Source organism: Camelus dromedarius, unplaced genomic scaffold (assembly GCF_036321535.1).
Source record: "Camelus dromedarius isolate mCamDro1 unplaced genomic scaffold, mCamDro1.pat HAP1_SCAFFOLD_117, whole genome shotgun sequence".
Classification (NCBI taxonomy): domain Eukaryota; kingdom Metazoa; phylum Chordata; class Mammalia; order Artiodactyla; family Camelidae; genus Camelus; species Camelus dromedarius.
The window spans coordinates 5,958,053-5,977,214 of NW_026989731.1; the positions used below are offsets into that span (position 1 = coordinate 5,958,053).

Sequence of the window (19,162 nt, forward strand, 5' to 3'; positions counted from 1 at the left end):
TCCGTGCTGTTGCTATGAAAAGTGGCTACAGCATCACTAATATTTTTCTTTCTTGTTTTAATTGCATTAATATTATCAAGCAGTTAATAGCATTTTCTTAAAATTATGGTCAAAGGCATAGGCGTTTGATTTATAATGGTATCTGCAAACCACTCTTTTACTGAATTAATTTGTTTGTTTTGCTTGTATTTCCACAATTGTAAATGCTGTGAGTTAAGTGACTGCTTTGCTTCAACTACAGGAAAATGTGAAAACACTCCAGGAGAGAGAGGTTGCATATATCAATGCAGACTCATACACAGAAGGTAAATTTTATTTCAGATTGTCATTAAATAGTATACCAGTATTTAAGTCTATCAACTCCAACTCATAAACTAGGATTATCCTCTTTCTATGAGATGCCTCAATAATACCTCCATTTCTCCATTTTACCAGAGAGAACATTATTATGATTCAAATGAATCAATATGATTCATAACTAAGCTATTGATCCTAATTTCTTTAGAATATTTACCATTTGCCTATCTTGGATTACTACTTAAAACTTTAGTACTTTTGACATTCTTCCTGTGGAGCTATTTTTAAAAGTTGGGGTAAAATATTTCATACAGAAATAGTTCCTGTATGTATTGGACCAACTCTGAAATAAGCACCCACTACAGACTTCCTTTTGACCCTGACATGTGGCATGTGCATCTGTAGGCTTTCATCATATTATGGTTATTTCTAGGTAAGTGTCACAGGACACATGTTAGTTACTGACATGCTCTAGTCTAAAGTCTTGATATTGAATTGAATGAATGAATAAAAACATGAACATTATGGCCTTACCACTTCCTTTGCCAAAGACCCCTAGGTACTGCTGCCGTAATGAGCAATGGCCCTTACTGTTACTGCAGGAGCTGCGGCCTTAGCAGCAGAGTCCGCCTCTGCAGTCTCCTATCCCGAGTGTGTGCTGCAGCCTCTCTGGCTCCTGAAGAGTTATTTCCACCTTGTGTTTTAGTTTTAGCCAGACGGTTTGTCTGTCTATTTATCTACCTACCTATCTATCTATTCTAAAATCTTATTTATTTGTTTTTACTGAAGTACATTTGATTTATAATATTAGTTTCAGGTGTACAGCAAAGTTACACAGTTATATACATATACATATACATATACATATACATTTTTAGATTCTTTTCCATTATAGGTTATAATAAGATACTGAATATAATTCCCTGTGCTATACAGTAGGTCCTTGTTGTTTATCTGTTTCATATATAATAGTGTATATCTGTTAATCCTGAACTCCTAACATCTCTCTTCCCTTCCCCCTTTCTCCTTGGGTAACCATAGTTTCTTTTCTATGTCGTGAATCTATTTCTGGTTTGTAAATAAGTTCATTTGTATCATTTTTTTGTTTGTTTACATTCCACATATAAGTGATATAATTTGATATTTGCCTTTCTCTGTCTGACATACTTCACTGAATATGATAATCTGTAGGGTCCACCCTATTTTTAATTCTCCAGGAATGATGCCTTCAATTTGAAATCTGTTATATCTTGTTTATAATTAGAAAATAAAGTTAGAATTAAATACAGGTTTGAAGTCCATTTGGAGGTATTAAAATACTCTCTTATTTATTTTGCAGGCAATTTTACCCTCAGAGTTGACTGTACACCTCTTCTTTTCCAGTTGGTATATAAACTGACAAAAGAGGTATGTAAATAGATCTGTCTTAATGTTTTCTGATGAGTAGATAAGTCAATAACTTTTGTTTTCTAAATTACTAATATTTAAAATGGTGACAGACATAGCTGATTTGTATAAATAACAAATCAGAACGAGCTTTAATACACTTCTTATGTGACATAACTATGAGAACAGTAGTGCTAGTCTCTGTTCTAATAATAGTTCCTAATAATTGTATACATTTGTTAAAATGTGCAGGGTCTGTTGTTTCATGGGGCAGAGTCCCTTTGATGTAACAGAAAGAATACTGAGCTGGGATGGGGAAGCCTTGGCTGTGAAGATTGCCTTGGCTATTCATTCATTCATTCATTCAGCAAGTATTTATTGTGTGGTTACTATGTATCAGGTCCTATGAAATGAATTCTAGCAGCAACAGTGATAAAAGGACAAGGTTACTGAATCCAAATACTTTGTAATCTAGAGAGGCCACAGACCTGTAAATGAGGACTCATACTTCACTTGAATATTGGATACTATATACAGTGGAGGACAATTGCGGAAGAGAGAAGCTAAGACCCTGGGGTAGCTGGTGAGGTTGGAAAGCATTAGAAGGTGTTTACAGAAGGATTAGTGGTTAGGCTGTAAAATGGAAGGATGTGAAAGTGGGGAGAAGGTTTCTCCTCAGAGGACACAAGAGCTAATAAAGACATGGATTTGTGAAAGAACATTTCCTGACCTCTGGGTAATGCAATATAACCTAAATATAAGGTGTTGGTGAAAAAGCTGGTAAGAAACGGGGCCTGACACATAGGCCTAAATGTTCATAAATCTGGTGATGGAGAAATTAAAGAATCTTTAACAAGTTTGTACATTATCATTTTTATTCATTAGAAAAATTACTCTGTATCAGTGCAGTGAATAGGTTAAGCTGTAGTAAGTCTAAAAGCAAAATGGAAATAATTCCACATACTTATTTAGCGCACAGGAATTTATAAATACTAGTTATTGATGTAAAAAGTACTCTGAAAATGCTAATGCACTCTGAATCTCTAAAGGTTGTGTGATCTACTCTTTGAGAATATGTGTGCTTCATTTAAATAACCCCCCATTATAGAATTTAATTGTAGAAATATTTCTTTCAAGTAGGTATCACTTAGATGACAGTGGGAAGTATCTGTCACATTTCTGTGGTCCTGTTTCCCAATTGCCCTTCATCTTGCCCTGTCCTTTTCACTGTTAGTGTCTTTAACATCTCATCCCAAGTGAGCATCCTCCCATGCCCATCACAACTCCCACCATAATGGGAAGCTTAGGTCCTTGATCCTTTTATTGAAATGTCCCATAAAAACATCTTATCTAAAAGCACGCTGTAAAGACAGCCCTTGTTGGGGAATCCTTCTCAGGAGATACATTTACACTCTGTCCTACAGAGGAGGCTCCTGCCTTTATAGGAGGGGTAGTAAGAATTTTAGGACCAAGAAGGAGAAGCTTAGGTCTATCCCCTTTGTACATTTATTTAATAAGTATTAAATGTGTAAGTGGTTACCATAATGACAGGATAAATCAAACAGAGATCCTGCTATTAGTGTGTTACCTGTGTAGCCAGGAGAGACTATGATCAAGAATTTTCAAATCCAAGATAGAGATTAAAATCACCAAAGTGAATACAGATAAAAGTGTGGGAAGCAAAAAATAAATATCTTAGTTTATTATTTTACATGTTGGAATTAAACAGCCTGCTTAATGGGAAATTGCAAATTTTTTTCCAATTTTAAAGCCTCTTTTATGTTAATTTGAATTTAATTTGCATGCCACTTGTATTAGATACAATATATTTGTCTTTCAGAGTTTTTGTTTTAGGTAGTTTTTTAACAGTTTAACTGGGAAATTAAAATGTATCTTTAGAAGTTACATTATCAGGATGAACTAATTAATTGTCCAGAAGAGAAGAGTGAGATTTTATAATCTTTTTTGATTTGATTGTCAGTGGAGGAATCAGACATCATTCATCTGGAGAAATGCTGTTGGTTGCTGAGGGCTCAATCCCGAACTGGATGATTTGACTTAGAGACATTTGGCCCATTGGCTTCACCACCAATTTGTCCATCTCTGAGTGAAGGTGGGAATCCTTCTATTTTCTACAAATGTTCTTTGGTAAACACGTGAGCCTTGTTCCACCTTTGGAGCCTTGTGTAAGTCGGTTTACCTTTCTGCACCTGAATATTCTCATATATAAAATCAGTTTGACCAAGACAATCATTATGAAACTGTGCTCCAGTGCGGTGCCTCAGCATCTGGTGCAAGGTCAGGGTGGTGGACACTGAATAGGCAAAGCTCTAGCTTCCACACGTGACCTCACCTCTTCCTCAGCTGAGTAGTGTCTATTGTATTTCTTTTATATAGAAGAAGGTTCCACTGCTGTATCCTTCCCCCACCCTTAAAAAATTAAGAAACCACTGGACTAGACCATCTCTAAGGTCCCCACTTAGCTCTAAACTTTTCACTACTATATATATATATATATATATATATATATATATTAAATGAGGTTTACAAGGAGTAGTTGTGGCTGATAATCACAAAAACTGTATTTGAAATCTGAAAGCTTGGGTTCTGCTTGTGATTCAGACCTTTTTAAAAAAATTTCTTACTTTTAGCAAGTCATTTAACTACTTCTTAGCTTCAATTTTCTGCTCTTTGAGGGCACAGAATTAGATTCTTGAAATAGACAGTCTGTATTCTCCAGGTTTCTAGTGTGTTTTAGTAATATTTGTTAGGGGAGCTAGAACAGACAGGGCTTCCACTACAGCAGTGCAGTTATGTTTTTACCTTTTTAGAATTAGAGATTGAGAAATCATTTCATTTGAAAACAAAATGGTTCTATTTATTTTTTATGAAAAGTTTAAAAACCACAAGATTAGATTATAAATTGCCCTTTATTTCTGAAATTTAATATATTTATTTATACAGATTAAGTGGTACAATGAAGACTGCAGTACAGAATTTCTTTCTCTTATAATATAGTGTGTTAGTTTTCTTTGCTTCATGAAGGAGTTGTATGAAGCTAGTTAATAACAACACAGTATATCTTTGATAGAGTTCAACTTTTCTTCTTCTTTTTTCTTTTTTCTTCTTAGTCTTTCCAAATTAGGATAATTGTGGTCTCTGACTTTTTTCCAGTTAAATTTTTAAAATATATTTTAATTTTTTACATTCTACAATCACTTTTGACTTTTGGAATTAATATAAGATAGAGACAGGTAGGCAGACAAAACCAAACACTAAATGATAGTATTTTCTTCTAGGAAGTTAAATTTTGGTTATAATTATTCCAGGGGGAAAAAAAAAACTTCCTAAGACAGTGGAAACTACTGATAACTTTTAAAAACTAAGTCAGTTTATGCGAGTCATGCCTCCTTTCATAAACATGTCATTATTAACAGGAAGTTTGTTGGCTGTGATTTATTCTGTGTTCCTATTTTACAGGTTTATTTAATGCTTTTGGTGAAAATCATGACAGCCACATAGATTTTAAGGAGATATCCTGTGGGTTATCAGCTTGTTGCAGAGGACCTCTGGCTGAAAGACAGAAATGTAAGTGTGTTAAACATCACAAAATTTGGAAGCTATACAGAGAAAAAAATTAGCATCCATTCATGTAAAAAATCATCTGATTAAGGCTTGAATTTTCATCCCTTTGGCAAATAGCAATCTCTTGCTGAGGTTTTACTGAGGTCAGCGTAAAGGTTCAATCATGTATTCTTTTTTACTGTGGAGTAATTTAAGATCTTTGTTATTAATAATGGTTGATTTTCCAGATGAATGTACAATTCATGATAAATGAACTACATCATTCATGATGTGTTTGAAAATGTTAAGCATATAGAAAATATTTTCTGGTAGTCTATATAGAAAATTTGTCTTGCTTAACTTGAATTCCAACTTATTTTCTAGCACTGTGTATATTGATATTAGCAAAATTAAATTTATGATAAAACAATTTTATTAAATACTAAATTTATCTTTTAAACCTAGCTAAAATATTATAGTGTAATTTATAAGCATATTACATTAATAAATCTTAACCATATTTGGTTAGGAAAATGCAGCAGTTTACATTTAATTGGAACCTAATTCTTATATATTCACTAGGGTCATTATCTCTGCATATTTCTAAAATACAGCTTCACAAATACTGCGTATTTTGGGTATGATACTTATTAGTTCAATATTCTTTAGTAATGTTGTACTGTGATGTACTCAGTTAATTTAATAGCATAATTAATACATAATTATTACACACACGGGTGTGTGAAGTAGATAATTATTTAATCTTAAAAATTTAGATTTCTTTTATCTTCCCTGATAGTATACCATTACTCTAACCTGGCTTTGTGATAGATTATTTGTTCACATTAAAGTTCTGGTATTAAAGAGGCTGAAGTCTTTGTTTCTCAATTGAGGTTAATTATTGTCTTAAATTTTTTTTTAATTTATTTTTTGCCAGTGGACTAGTGGAAGTTAACCAACTAGACTAACTAGCAATTTTGCTGATATTGATGTTAATTAGCAAAGTGTTGATATTTCGGATTTTTAGCTTGTATATAAACTTCATTGAAGATTTGAGATTGTTCTTAGGCAAAAATATTGGGTGCACATTAATTACACTGGAGAGGCAAAATCTTTATACAGTCATCTCTCATTATCTGCTGAGGATTGGTTCTGAGACCCCCTCAGATACCAAATCCATGGATGCTCAAGTCCTTACGTAAAATGGCATAGTGTTTGCATATAACCTATGCACATCCTCCTGTATACTTTCAATCATCTCTAGGTTACTTGTAATACCTAATACGATGTAATTATTTGTAAATAAAATGTAAATGATATGTAAATAGTTGTCAGTGAATAGCAAATTCAAGTTTTGCTTTTGAGAACTTTCTGGGAAAATTTATATATATATATTTATATAATTTCTGACCTATTGTTTATACCTGTGAATGCAGAACCAATGGATACAGGGGGCTGACTGTACCAGCTTTTTGTTGATTCTTAATGTAGATGGAATATTTTCAACATTGTAAGAATCAACTCTGAAGTGATCAGTTTTAAATATTAGAAATTAATTTAAAAGCTTGAATTACCTTCTCAAAATCTGTGAGATATTGTATAGTAACTTGGCTCTTCTTTTTCAGTTTGCAAGAAATTTAACTTTAGATTTAGGTGAAGGATAGAGTTCTCTAAGCTGGCTAATGATATAAGGAGAGAGACTTGTGAAGTGTACAGGAATTCCTACAAGTTCAAAGGACTTTAATGACACAATCTCCTCCAAATAAGAACTTAATCCAGAATGTAATTGTTTGAGGAACTAAGTAATTTTACTAGGGCGGCTTGTAATAAAATGTATTATACTTCAGAATATGAAAGTAATTTCCCTCCATAAGAGTTTCTTTTCTTTAGTTTGCTTCAAGGTATTTGATGTTGACGGTGATGGAGTTCTCTCTAGGGTTGAACTGAGAGACACGTGGTTGCACATTTAGAGGTCTGGAAGGACAACTGCACCGATGATACCCTGGTAAACTCTGATTGTATACATCTTCTTGAATGTAAACTTCCAACAGGAACATAGAGTGAAGAATTTTTTAAAACAGGTTGAGAAAAAGATTTCTTACTACTTCTAGGTTCTATATTATGCTACTCAAAATATTCATAGCCAAAGATGCAAAATTGGGAAGAGAATTTGCCTTAGAAAATTTAATAAGCTGAATGTATTATATTAAAAAAATGAAACCACTGGAAAATTGTCATAAATTTTTAAGGCAAACAAGCAATCTATTTCTGTAATTAAAAAAAGAAAAAAAAAGTTGACCGAAAATACTTTATACTTCAGCTACCGGCTAATAAAAATGATACCTTCTCTATCCTAACTACTGATTTGGGTTTCTGGTTTTAAAGGAATTACATGTTGATGTATCCAACATTGTAGAAGACACATAGAATGCACATGACACCACAAAGGTGAGTCTAGCAGAGACTAATTTATTCTTTTCTAAAAATACATTATATTCTGAATTGCTATACATACCTTACGTATACATACTTGAATCTCTTCTACATCATCCCTGCTAAATGCTTATTTGGACCTGTGGTTACAATACCTCCAAGTTGTCCCTAAGGAAAGCCCATTCCACCTTTAAACAACTCCATTAAGTGTTATTTACATAAAAACATTATATTTTATAAGCTAGGCATTTTATAAAAATTAAGTAGAGACAGCCCTTGACATCTGTAGTTTATAATCTTTACTTCTCCCATTTTAATACATTATGGCAAAACAAAGCTTATATTGAGCAAAAGAAGCCACAGAATAAAAGAACACATTGTACAATTCAATTTATATGAAGTTCTAGAACAGAGACAACTCATGTTAATAATTGTTACAATAGTGATTTTGGAGATGCGTCATTTAACTGGGAAGGACCATAGGATATCTGGGATGATGGAAATTATTTTTTATCTCAATCTGGGTGGTGTATATAGTTTTAAAATTTTTTTTTTCAATAATATTGGTGAGGGTCTGTTCTAAGTTTTTTAATAGCAGCCAGAATAAGTGTATAATAGCAGAAACAACCATGTACTTTACAAAGAATAAAGCCTTGAATTTTTTTTAGTTTCACAACATTTATTAAAGATATTATAATAGGTTTGCCTTAATGTCTATGTATCCCTGTGAAACTGAAGATAATCCATATATGTGAGACACATATGAGTTAATTTGACCCTTTGTATTCAAATGTTGACATGTACCAAGTAGCAGATGGTAGGATGTAGACCATAGTGGTCTTATACAGGCTTAGAAAAATAAGTAACTTTTTTTTTTCAATCACAAATCCAGAAGAAATCATCATAGTCTTATTAACTGACACTCAACAGAAATAAATAATAGAAATGAATTTTTCAGGGCTTGATCTTTGGCAACTCAGATAACCATCTTCATTTACTTTTCTGCCCAAAACTAAGGTAGCCATTTCTATTTGGTATATATGAAAACAGAAACATAGGAAAGTTTCTGTTAGGAAATACCTTATGTACAGATACAATTTCCATTGCCTTTTTTCTGGGTGTTTGATAAGTATGGAGGTTATCATCGCTGTCTATTTTTATGTAAGACCGTGTTTCTTCTTATGGCTGTACTTTTGAACATTAAAAAAAAAGATCATTTAGCTGCTCCATCTCCGTGTAACCATATAATGAAATGGTAAAAATTTAGAATAGAATTTGGACCTTTCAACCAAACCTATTACCCATATTCACTGGTGACTAGACTGTGACAGTATTACCCATTATTTTGTACCATTACATTGGTATTAATATACTTTTATGGAAGTTGCATCATGAAAGCCAATAATTACCATCATAGTGCTTTAAAATCTTTTCTTATAATACATGGTATTATATATTGAATGAATACATGAATATCATTAATAATAATTATTAAATATCATTAAATAATAAATCATTAGATAATAAAAATATAATTAAGTAATAAAAGCTAAGAACATTATTATTCATCTAGGATTGTTAAGGTGATTGTTCAAAACATGAAGTAAGAAGCATTTGGTTATATTTTTGCCTGCCAAGAAATATTGTCTACTGTATATAAATGTAATTTTTGGTACACTTTGACACCAAAAAAAAAAAAATACTGCTTTATTCAACTTGTGAAAGTAATGTTAAATTTTATTTTGAGGAAATGTTAATATAGATACTCATTTATTATATATATTTAGTTTTTTAAAATCTCTTAAGAAGTCTATTAATATTGCCAGATGTTTTAAAGAAGATCTTAGAAAATTGTTAGGGTCAAAGGGCATAATCCAGAGAGTTTGGAAAGATGCTTTCAAAGTTAGTAAATAGTCCTTTTTCTCTAACCAGAACCTTTTGTGGGTTCTGTTAGTAAACTTCACCTTGAACCAGAAGATACTGTGAGTTATTTCCCAGGTCTTACTGGAGGAAGAAGATTTTTGGTGATAAATTGCCCACGTTGTGACTGACTACTTCAGAGTTTGGTTACTTTTGAACTTATTCTTGCTGGCCTACTTTCAGATGAACACATAGCATCTACGTTAAATCATTAGTTTTCTTTCAGACAAATGACCATTGCAAGTTTAATAAAACAGATTTTATTCAAATAATATAAGAAGATGAAGATTTAAGATATTCTTAAATATTGTTTCTCTTTCAGAATGGCCATCTTAACTCTAGAGGAATATCATATCTGGAGTGTGAAAAATGTTCTTGCCAATGAGTTTTTGAATCTACTTTTCCAGGTATGTTTAAGGTAAATGACAGAGACCGAGGGCAGTGGTACCAGTAGTTCTACATCTTTTCCATTATGTAGTAGTTAGACAACTAGACTACAAAACCATATATTGTCAAAAGAACTGCATTAACCTGTACACCACCTGCAGATGGTAAGTTAGAGCGTGCATGCTTCTCAGAGTCACAATGTGCATGATAGGAAAGTAGAGTATAGCTGATAATGTTTATCTTAATAACTCATGATAGAGCAGATTGTAGACACATAGAAAATAATTTAAAATGTAAAAGCCATTATAATTTGCTATTTTTCTTTACCTTTTTTTTTTTTTTAAGACCCTTCCTAACAAGTAAGGCAGTGTGGACAGAGACATAGATCATAAGTCGGCAGCTGTAAATTTTTCACAAAGTATACAATCTTTCCAGTTAGGAGGTTATTTTAGATGCAAATCTGTTTCTTAATTTTCTTTTATTCTTTCTTTCTTTCTTTTTTTTTTCTTTTTTTTAATTTAATTCTTTAGAAGGTCCAAAAAAGATTGAAGGAGAAAGGAGGAAATAAAGCTGTCAGGGGTGAACATGAAATCATAAAACTTGCCAGATTTTAACTATTTTCCAGTTAAAGTAGTTCTCTTTGCTCCAATTTAAAGAAACAACTTATAGTTTCCCATTTTTCATAGTTCTTCATAAATATATGTTGATTTAATAGTATTTTACAGGGTGTGAGTAGGGACAGACTGGAAGTTCAAGATTTGTAAATACTGACAGGTATATATAGAATAGATAAACAAGTTTATACTGTATAGCACAGGGAATTATATTCAAAATTTTGTAGTAGCTCATGGGAAAAAATATGAAAACAAATATACGTATATTCGTATAGTACTGAAAAATTGTGCTGTACACCAGAAATTGACACAACATTGTAAACGGACTATAACTCAGTAAAAAAATAAAAATAAGATAAAACTGTTAGAACACTATAAAAAAAATAGTATTTTAGATTCTTCTTATTTTATTCTCCTTTTCTTATAAAAGCACCCCTATGAAGATCAATAAGACTTGATATCTTTATATCTATCATGATTCTCCATTGTAAATAGAGTAACCTGCCTGTGACACAGCTATGTTAGAAGAAATGAAAATTGGACTCTTCCTGACAGCTAATAATTAATGTATATTTAAAGCATATGAAATCTGATAAGTCTATGATACCCATTTAAATCAATCAGTTGCTCCACTGTCAGTTATCAGCCAGGATCTAAGTTGATGTCTTTATAAAATATAAATACATATAAAAATAATATAAACATACTATAAACAGAAATGACTTGCTTAGTAATATGAAAATTGAGCAGCTATTTTTATCTCATTTAAAATGATGTCCTCAATTACTTTGTTATCATTAATTATATAAACATTTTGACCACTTAAGTTTGTGTCTGAGTCACCTTGCAGTTCTTACATAGCAAAGCATTTTGAACTTTTATATTGCCTTTCCTATTTTCTCATGTTTATCAGGGACTTGCATAGGCACTATTTTTTCTAGGACTCTATAAACAGATGTATGCCTGAGATTTTCTTTTGTGTCTGTGTTTCTAGCATTATATTACTGACAGATTTTTTGTTGGTTATCAATCTAATTTTTTTCTTGGTATATATAGTCCTTTCAGCCCTTTCAAATATATATGTAGTCAGTTTACAATGTGTCAATTTCTGGTATACAGCACAATGCTTCAGTCATACATGAACATACATATATTAATTTTCATACTCTTTTTCACCATAAGTTACTACAAAACAGTATTGGATATAGTTCCTTGTGCTATACAGTATGAACTTGTTTATAAATTGGGAGTTTGAGATTTGCAGGTACTAAATATTAACATTACATTTTATGATGCTTAGTTTATCCCATATTCAGACATGCTTTTAAAACTTAATTTTCACTTAATATATAAGTAATCAGACTTACTCTAAATTGTTTTATTTTCTGTCTGTTTCTAAAATAGAATTAGCTAGTAAATTCAGTGATAAAAGCTTGAATTATACTTTTATTTTATTTGCCAAGATCCCACTCCTGGCTGACCATTTTGGGTATTTAAGTATAAAGTAAGTAAATGTCAGTAGAATTAGGAAACCATTCCTGTGGTAATATTATTTTCAGTCTTTTCAAATAAACTCAGTGCCCAATATTTTGCAGAGGAAGCATTCTAAACATGATCAGGATCTTCTATCTTGTATGTTTGTCAGAAAGCGTCAAATGTTAAACAGTTTGATAAACAGAATAGTGCACCACACTGACCCCTACCTATATCCATGCTCTAATCCTGAAATCTGTGAATATGTTATTTTACATGGCAAAGGGGATTTTGCAGATGTATCAGGTTAAGGACTCTGAGACAGGGAGATTAGCCTGGATTATCTACATGGGCCTAGTCTAACAACAGGAGTCCTTAATAATTGAAAATCTTTCCCAGCTGTGGTCAGAAAGATATGACTTTGGAAGAAGGATTAGAAAGCTGTAAAGCTGTTAGCTTTGAAGATAGAGGAAGGGCCATGGGTAAAGAAATGTGGGTGAACTCTAGAAGCTGGAAAAGATAAGGAAATATATTCTTCCTTTGACCTACAGAAGGGCATACAGCCCTGCTGACATCTTGATTTTTAGCCAAATGATACCTGTTCCTGACTTGACCTACAGAACCATAAAATAATAAGTTTGTGTTGCTTTAAGCTGCAAAATTTGTGATAATTTGTTACAGCAGTGATAAAAATAAATATAGGGGAGGTAATCCAACTTTATGGATTGGAGGGCTCAGCATTTTAAAGATGTCAGTTCCCCTTCAACTGATTCAAAGATTTATATGTGCACATCAAAATCCCCAACAGTTAATTGTTGTTACTGTTTTTTTGTAGAACTTGACAAGCTGATTCTAAATACATAGAGAAGCGTGAAGGGCCAACAATAGCCAAGATGATATTAAAGAACAATGTTAAAGGACTTATAAAACAATATTAAGTCTATGTGATAACTACCAAAAGTTAGACATATAGACCAATGGAACAGCATTGAATTAAACCCTGTACCATACATGAACAGTAACTTTAGATAGGTTATAAATCTAATATATTTGAAACATAAAGCAAAGCATCTGGGGGAGGGTAAAGCTCAGGTGGAATATGTGCTTAGCATGCATAAGGTCTTGGGTTCAACTCCCAGTACCTCCATTAAAATAAATAACCTAATCCCCCACCAAAATAAAGCATCTAGAAAATAGTGTAGGAGATATTTTAATGACTTTGAAGTGGCAAAGAGTTCTTAAACCGGACAAAGCATGAAACATAAAAGAAGAGTTTTAAGTTGGACTTCAGTAAAATTAAGAATTATTTTTATCAAGAGATACCATTAAGAAAGTGAAAAGCTAAGCCACACGGTGGGAAAATATATTTGCTATACCTATATCCAACAAAAGACTTGTATCTAGGGCATATAAAGAACAAAAACCAGTGGAGAAAAAGGCAGAACCTCAATATTAAAATATGCAAAATAATTGAACAGGTGCTTCACACACACACAAAAAATTCCACATAAGCTATGAAAAGGGGCTGGCCTCTTTAGTAATAATGGAAATACGTACTAAAACCACACTTGGAACACCATTAGACATCCACTAGAATAGTTAGTTGTTAAGTGATATGAAGCATTGGTGAGGGCAACAAGCAATGGGGACACTTACACATGGCCAGTGGGAATATAAATTCTTACAAATACTTTGGAAATAGGCTTTTTGAATGAAAGTTATATATGTGTGTGTGTGTGTGTGTGTGTATATGTACACACACACACATACACATACACACACACCCACACCCTATTACCAAGGGTAAGCCATGTGTGTACCCTTCAGAAACTTCTACATCTGAGCACCAAAGGACATCCAGAAAATTCTCATAATCACTATTTGTTATACCCCCAAATAGAAAATGACCCAAACACTTGTCAACAATAAATACATAACCATAAGTGGTGGCACATGCATACAAGTTGTATACTTTAAAGCAATAAAAAATATACTAGTTTACAGAAAACACTAGTGGATGAATCTTACATAATGTTGAGTGGAAAGTACGGGACCAAAAATTTCAAAAGCAAATAAACCAATCCATGGTGGCTGAATTTAGGATGGTGAGTCCATCAAAGGGGTGCCGTAGTAACTGGGAAGAAACCCAAAGTGGAACAGCAATGTCCTGTTTCTTGACTGGATGAAGGTTACATAGATGTGTTTACTTTGTGAAAAATCACTGAGCTGTATACTTAAGATGTGTTCACATTTAAGCATGTATACTATATTTGCATTTTTTAAAAAAAAGTTTGCTTGCAAAAAAAGATATCCAAAGCCCAAGTATTTATCAGTAGGAGAATGGATAAAACAAATGATAGTATATTCAAACAATGGAATACTACTCAACAATAAAAAAGAACCAACTACTGATAGAAGGATGAACCTCAAAAGGCTAATTTATACATTTCATTGTTAGGTAAATTTTAACTCAGAAGGTAAACAAAACTGTAAACAGGCATGTGCCCTGGGGGGAGGGGTGCTGTAGCCTGTGTCTCCTCAGACCTGTGCCATTACTGGCACATCTCGCAAGAAGAGAGGCAGGGCTCAGCCACAGCTACCATCTCCTCCTGTGCATAGTGCCTGGGCGGGGGCGGGCCTGAGGCCTGAATCTGCACGTGGGGGCTCCACAACCTCCTAGGCAGGACTGAGACTTGTTTATAGCCCGAGGCAGAGAGGATCTTTCTACCCTGAACACCTCAGAGAACTTGTGCTGCCAAGAGAAACAAGGAGCTCAGATTTGGCACAGAGCATAGGTGGGGCTGTTCCGCAGTCTTCCCCGAGCCCACCTACAGACCGCCTACCCGAGGCAGAGCAGGCAGCTGCACAGAGCAGCAGAGTGACCAGCACGAGGAGAGAGCAGGTGGGCAGCCACCCACCTTCCTGGCAGGAACACAGCACCTGACCACGGTGCTGGGACAGGGTGTGATCTGCCCACCTGCCTCCCCCTGATCACAGCATCTGACTGTGGCATCAGGAGGGGGAGTGACCTGCCCGCCCACCGGGTAAGAGCTCAGCTCCTGACCTAGTGTTAGGAGGGGACACAATCTGCTAGCCAACAGCCACTGAGAGCAGCACAGATGAGGGCGCCAACAGAAGGCCTATGAAACAGCAAGCTGAGTTCGCGAAGCAGGGTGAAGATACAAAGTCCTGTCGATCAAATCATTAAGGGCACACCATCTCCAGGTTAAGTAGGTAACTGATACTCCTTAAGCCACGGTGCCAGAGAGATATGAGCAATGTGAAGAAGCAGAGAAACCACTCCCAATTAAAAGATCATGAGAAATCCCCTGAAAGCATGATCAAGGAAATAGACATTGATGGCCTACTAGATCAAGGTTTCAAAAAAAGAGTGATCAAAGTACTGAAGGAACTAAAAAAAATAGTGTTTAGGGATATAAAATATGTCAAAAATGAAATAGAAACTATAGAGAAGAACCAAGTAGAATTAGTAAACTCATTGTCTGAGATGAGAGCTGACCTAAAGGCTGTGCAAAGCAGACTAGAAAATACAGAAGAACAAGTATGTGATCTAGAAGACAGGACAACAGGAAGCACCCAATCAGAACAGCTGAGAGAAAAACAAATAAAAAACAATGAAAACAATATACGGGACCTATGGGGTAATATAAAGTGTGCCAATCTATGCATAATAGGAGTTCCAGAAGGGGAAAAAGAACAAAGGGGATTGAAAAGGTATGGGAAGGACTCATGACTGAAAACTTCCCAAACCTAAAGAAGGAATCATATCCAAGCACAGGAGGCTCAGAGGGTCCCAAACAGGAAGAACCCAAACAGACCCACACCAAGGCACATCCTAATCAAGATAGCCAGGGTCAAAGATAAAGAAATGATCCTAAAGGAAGCAAGAGAAAAACAGAGTGAGTTACAAGGGAACCCCCATAAGGTTTTCAGCTGATTTCTCTACACTATTTACAACAGCTAAGACATGGAAACGACCTAAAATGTCCATCAACAGATGACTGGATAAAGATGTGGGATATTTATATGATGGGATACTATTCAGCCACGAAAACTGACAACATAACGCCATTTGCAGAGACATGGATGCTCCTGGAGAATGTTATTCTAGGTGGAGCAGAACAGAAAGAGAAAGAGGAATACCATATGAGATCACTCATGTGTGGAATCTTAAATATATGCAATGTCTTGTGGTAACTCACAGCAAAAAAAAAAGTGACAATGAATGTATGTACGTTCATGTATAAATGAAAAATTGTGCTCTACACTGGAATTTGTCATAACATTGTAAAATGACTATTACTCAATAAAAAATGTTTAAAAATAAGTAAAATAAAATATAACCTTTAAAATACTGTATAATGAGAGGTGTGATGTTCTAGTATCTGTTCTAAGAAGTACGTTAGACACACATAAGAATAACCAATGGTCAGAAAGATCACATGTTACCAGCTACCACCTCATGCAAATTAATGGCATTTAGGAGATATTCATATATGTGTGTACATATGTAAAATATGTATTAGTATATATGTAAATCAAATAAAATATAATCTAATGTAAAATCATATCAGCAAAAGCACTGTGCTGACATAAGTATCTTGGTGTAAATAGATTACAATTTTTTATTGAGTTGTCATAATGGGAATATTGTGAACCAAGTGGAAGTTGTAAAAAAAAAGTCATCCAAAAAAAAAAAAATCCTGACTACATGAAAAGATGCACAGTTACTATAAGGCCTCTCCCCTTATTTACTATCAATGTGAGAAAGTCTCTTGGAATAAGTTAGGAGAATTAAAAACTCTTAACAAGACACAAAAATGCACTCTCTGTTAAAGAAAATAAACCAAAAGAAAAAACAAATGAATGGACAATTAAGATCCTACAGATAAAAATACCTATTTTTATGGGAAATATAGCCTTAAAATAAAAAATGAGATTATATTCTAATTTCACCTTTTGAATAAAGATATACAAAATTTAGCTGAATACCTTCGTATTTTGCACTTACGAAGAAAAAATATATTTGCAATGAAAAAACAGCCATTATCCTGCCTTTTGAGTATTCTAAAGTTTTAGGTTTGAATATATTTCATCTTAAATGGTCTTAAGCACTATGCAGTGGTTGATGTTTTAAAAATACCACTGTGTGTGGAACTTCTAAAAGTGATTCAAAAATTTATATTTTTGTAATAATTTAGTAATGGCCCGGATATTATTTTTAACAAGACTACTCACCATGGAATGGTGCAAGATTTTTTCGATGAGTTTATATTCACACATGTTGAAGATTGTCACTATATTATGAGAAAATGTCAACCATGGCAGTATTTTGACTTGAAAACGAGATAAGCTGAGAAGCATATTTTAAGTATAAAATAAATGATTGCATGCCTTTAAAGACAAGAAAGTAAAAGCACGATAAAGTCTGACTTTGACACACTTAAAATATAAAAATGAACATAATGTGATTTACACACTTCTCTTTAACTCTTTCAGTACTTTCTCAGCCCCTTTCCCATTACACCTGCGTCCCCGATCCTGACCCGCGCGGTGTACACACCCCTGTTCACACGGGGGAGGGGGACCCGGGCGGTGAGGACCAGGGACGCGGACACTCACCTGCTCCCTGCGGGCGAGAATAGTCGAAGCGGGCCCGCCGGAGCACCCGTCCCCTCCTGCCCAGCCGGCCGGGGCCCCAGCTCGGTCAGGTCCACACACACCCCGGCAGGAAGCGGGCGCAGGCAGTGGGAAACCTGCGAAACTTCAGACAGCGGGCGGGGAGCGTCCTCCTCCCGCGGACACGCAGGCAGCGCTGTCCTGGAGCCTCCATGGCGCCGCCCGCTCAGTCCTGAGGAAAACAAGCTCCGCCCCCAGGGAAGACGCTGGCTGCTTACGCGATCTGCGCATGCGCACCGCCACCTAAGACACGCTGGCTTCGCGCGCCCCCTGCAGGTCCTCGAGGGCGGTGCAGGATACTCAGAACTCACTGTAGAACACATGACCCCTCCCAGCCAGGATGCTAAATCACTGGAAATCTCAGTGCCCTGGCCTCTTTGTTGATGGCACTGGCGATGCACTCATCCAGCCATGCCTGCTCTCTTGCCTGGCACATGCCTCAGTCTTTGGAATCCCGCCTGAATCAGATTCTGTTCTGGAGGAAGGACAGGTGCAGAAGAATCTCAAAATTCCAGACTTAGAAGATGATCAGGAACCCAAACTCAACTCTGTCAATTCCCTGGGGTCCCCTGAGGAGTGTGGTTTTCTCAGAACCATCTGCCCTTTGTCAGGAGCAGACCAAGCCTCAGGTAGCTTAGAGAAGCTATCATGCAGCACATGCTTTGGACGGTTCTCAGTTCTGACCTGCATGATCTTGAGACCCTTTTGTAACTCCTAACACTGTTTTCTCATACCTATAGTGATGGTTATTGACGACTGAGTTAATCCTCTTACAATGCTGAGGTGCTATTGTTCCTTGGAAAACAGAATATTTTGAAGGGATCAACTGTTTATCACTTCCCCCTAATTAAGTATGTTTTTAAAATTAGAAATGTTTCAGGGGGCACTCAGGTCCTCCTCTTGCACCAGTTCCTGGTGTTGGCAGTTTCTGCTCTGAGCTCCAGATCCTGATCCTGCCGGTGGTCTATGGTGATGCCAGTGTGTGCATGCTCTTCCTTGTGCACCGGTGTGGAAAGGAGGCAGCCCTTCCCCTACATGAGGCTGCAACATGCTGACACTCAAAGCAGGCACAATGAAGAATCAGCTAGAGCCCCCGGTACCAGCTGTCCCAGGTAGAAACATCACCTTCACCACAGTGTTCCTGTGCTCCTATCAGGCCTTCACTACTCCCAGCAGGCCATGCAGGAGCAGTGTGACAGGTGACTGCCTGTCCCAGCACAGCATGGTGGTGATGATCCCACCTTATCTGTTTGTCTTTGGAGTGTCCCCACACCTCTCTGAGCTTCACTTTGCTCTTCTCACAGGCAGGGTTGTACAGGCATGAACCTCACAGTGTTATGATAGGTAGTCATGGTAGCTGCTCACCCAGTGGCAGGCTCTGCCGAGAA

The 19,162-nt window shown here is 35.4% G+C and overlaps 2 long non-coding RNA genes across 6 annotated transcripts in view; one reads left to right on the plus strand and one right to left on the minus strand.

The window, feature by feature from the left end:
- The window catches only part of LOC135320488 (uncharacterized), a 46,352-nt gene extending 28,037 nt beyond the window's left edge, over positions 1 to 18,315 (minus strand). For both annotated transcript variants that reach the window (XR_010379637.1, XR_010379636.1), the window contains exon 1: positions 17,718 to 18,315. This is a non-coding gene — a long non-coding RNA (uncharacterized LOC135320488). The remainder of the gene's footprint in view (positions 1 to 17,717) is intronic.
- On the plus strand, positions 1,187 to 16,457 carry LOC135320487 (uncharacterized). Of its 4 annotated transcripts, XR_010379632.1 has the most exons (6): positions 1,187 to 1,704; positions 3,665 to 3,796; positions 5,164 to 5,271; positions 7,138 to 7,252; positions 7,633 to 7,695; positions 9,923 to 16,457. It is a non-coding gene; the product is annotated as an uncharacterized LOC135320487 (long non-coding RNA). The 4 variants fall into 4 exon arrangements; XR_010379633.1 differs by lacking the exon at positions 1,187 to 1,704 and having other exon boundaries at positions 3,260 to 3,869; XR_010379631.1 differs by lacking the exon at positions 1,187 to 1,704 and having other exon boundaries at positions 3,260 to 3,796.
- Positions 18,316 to 19,162: the final 847 nt, after the last annotated feature.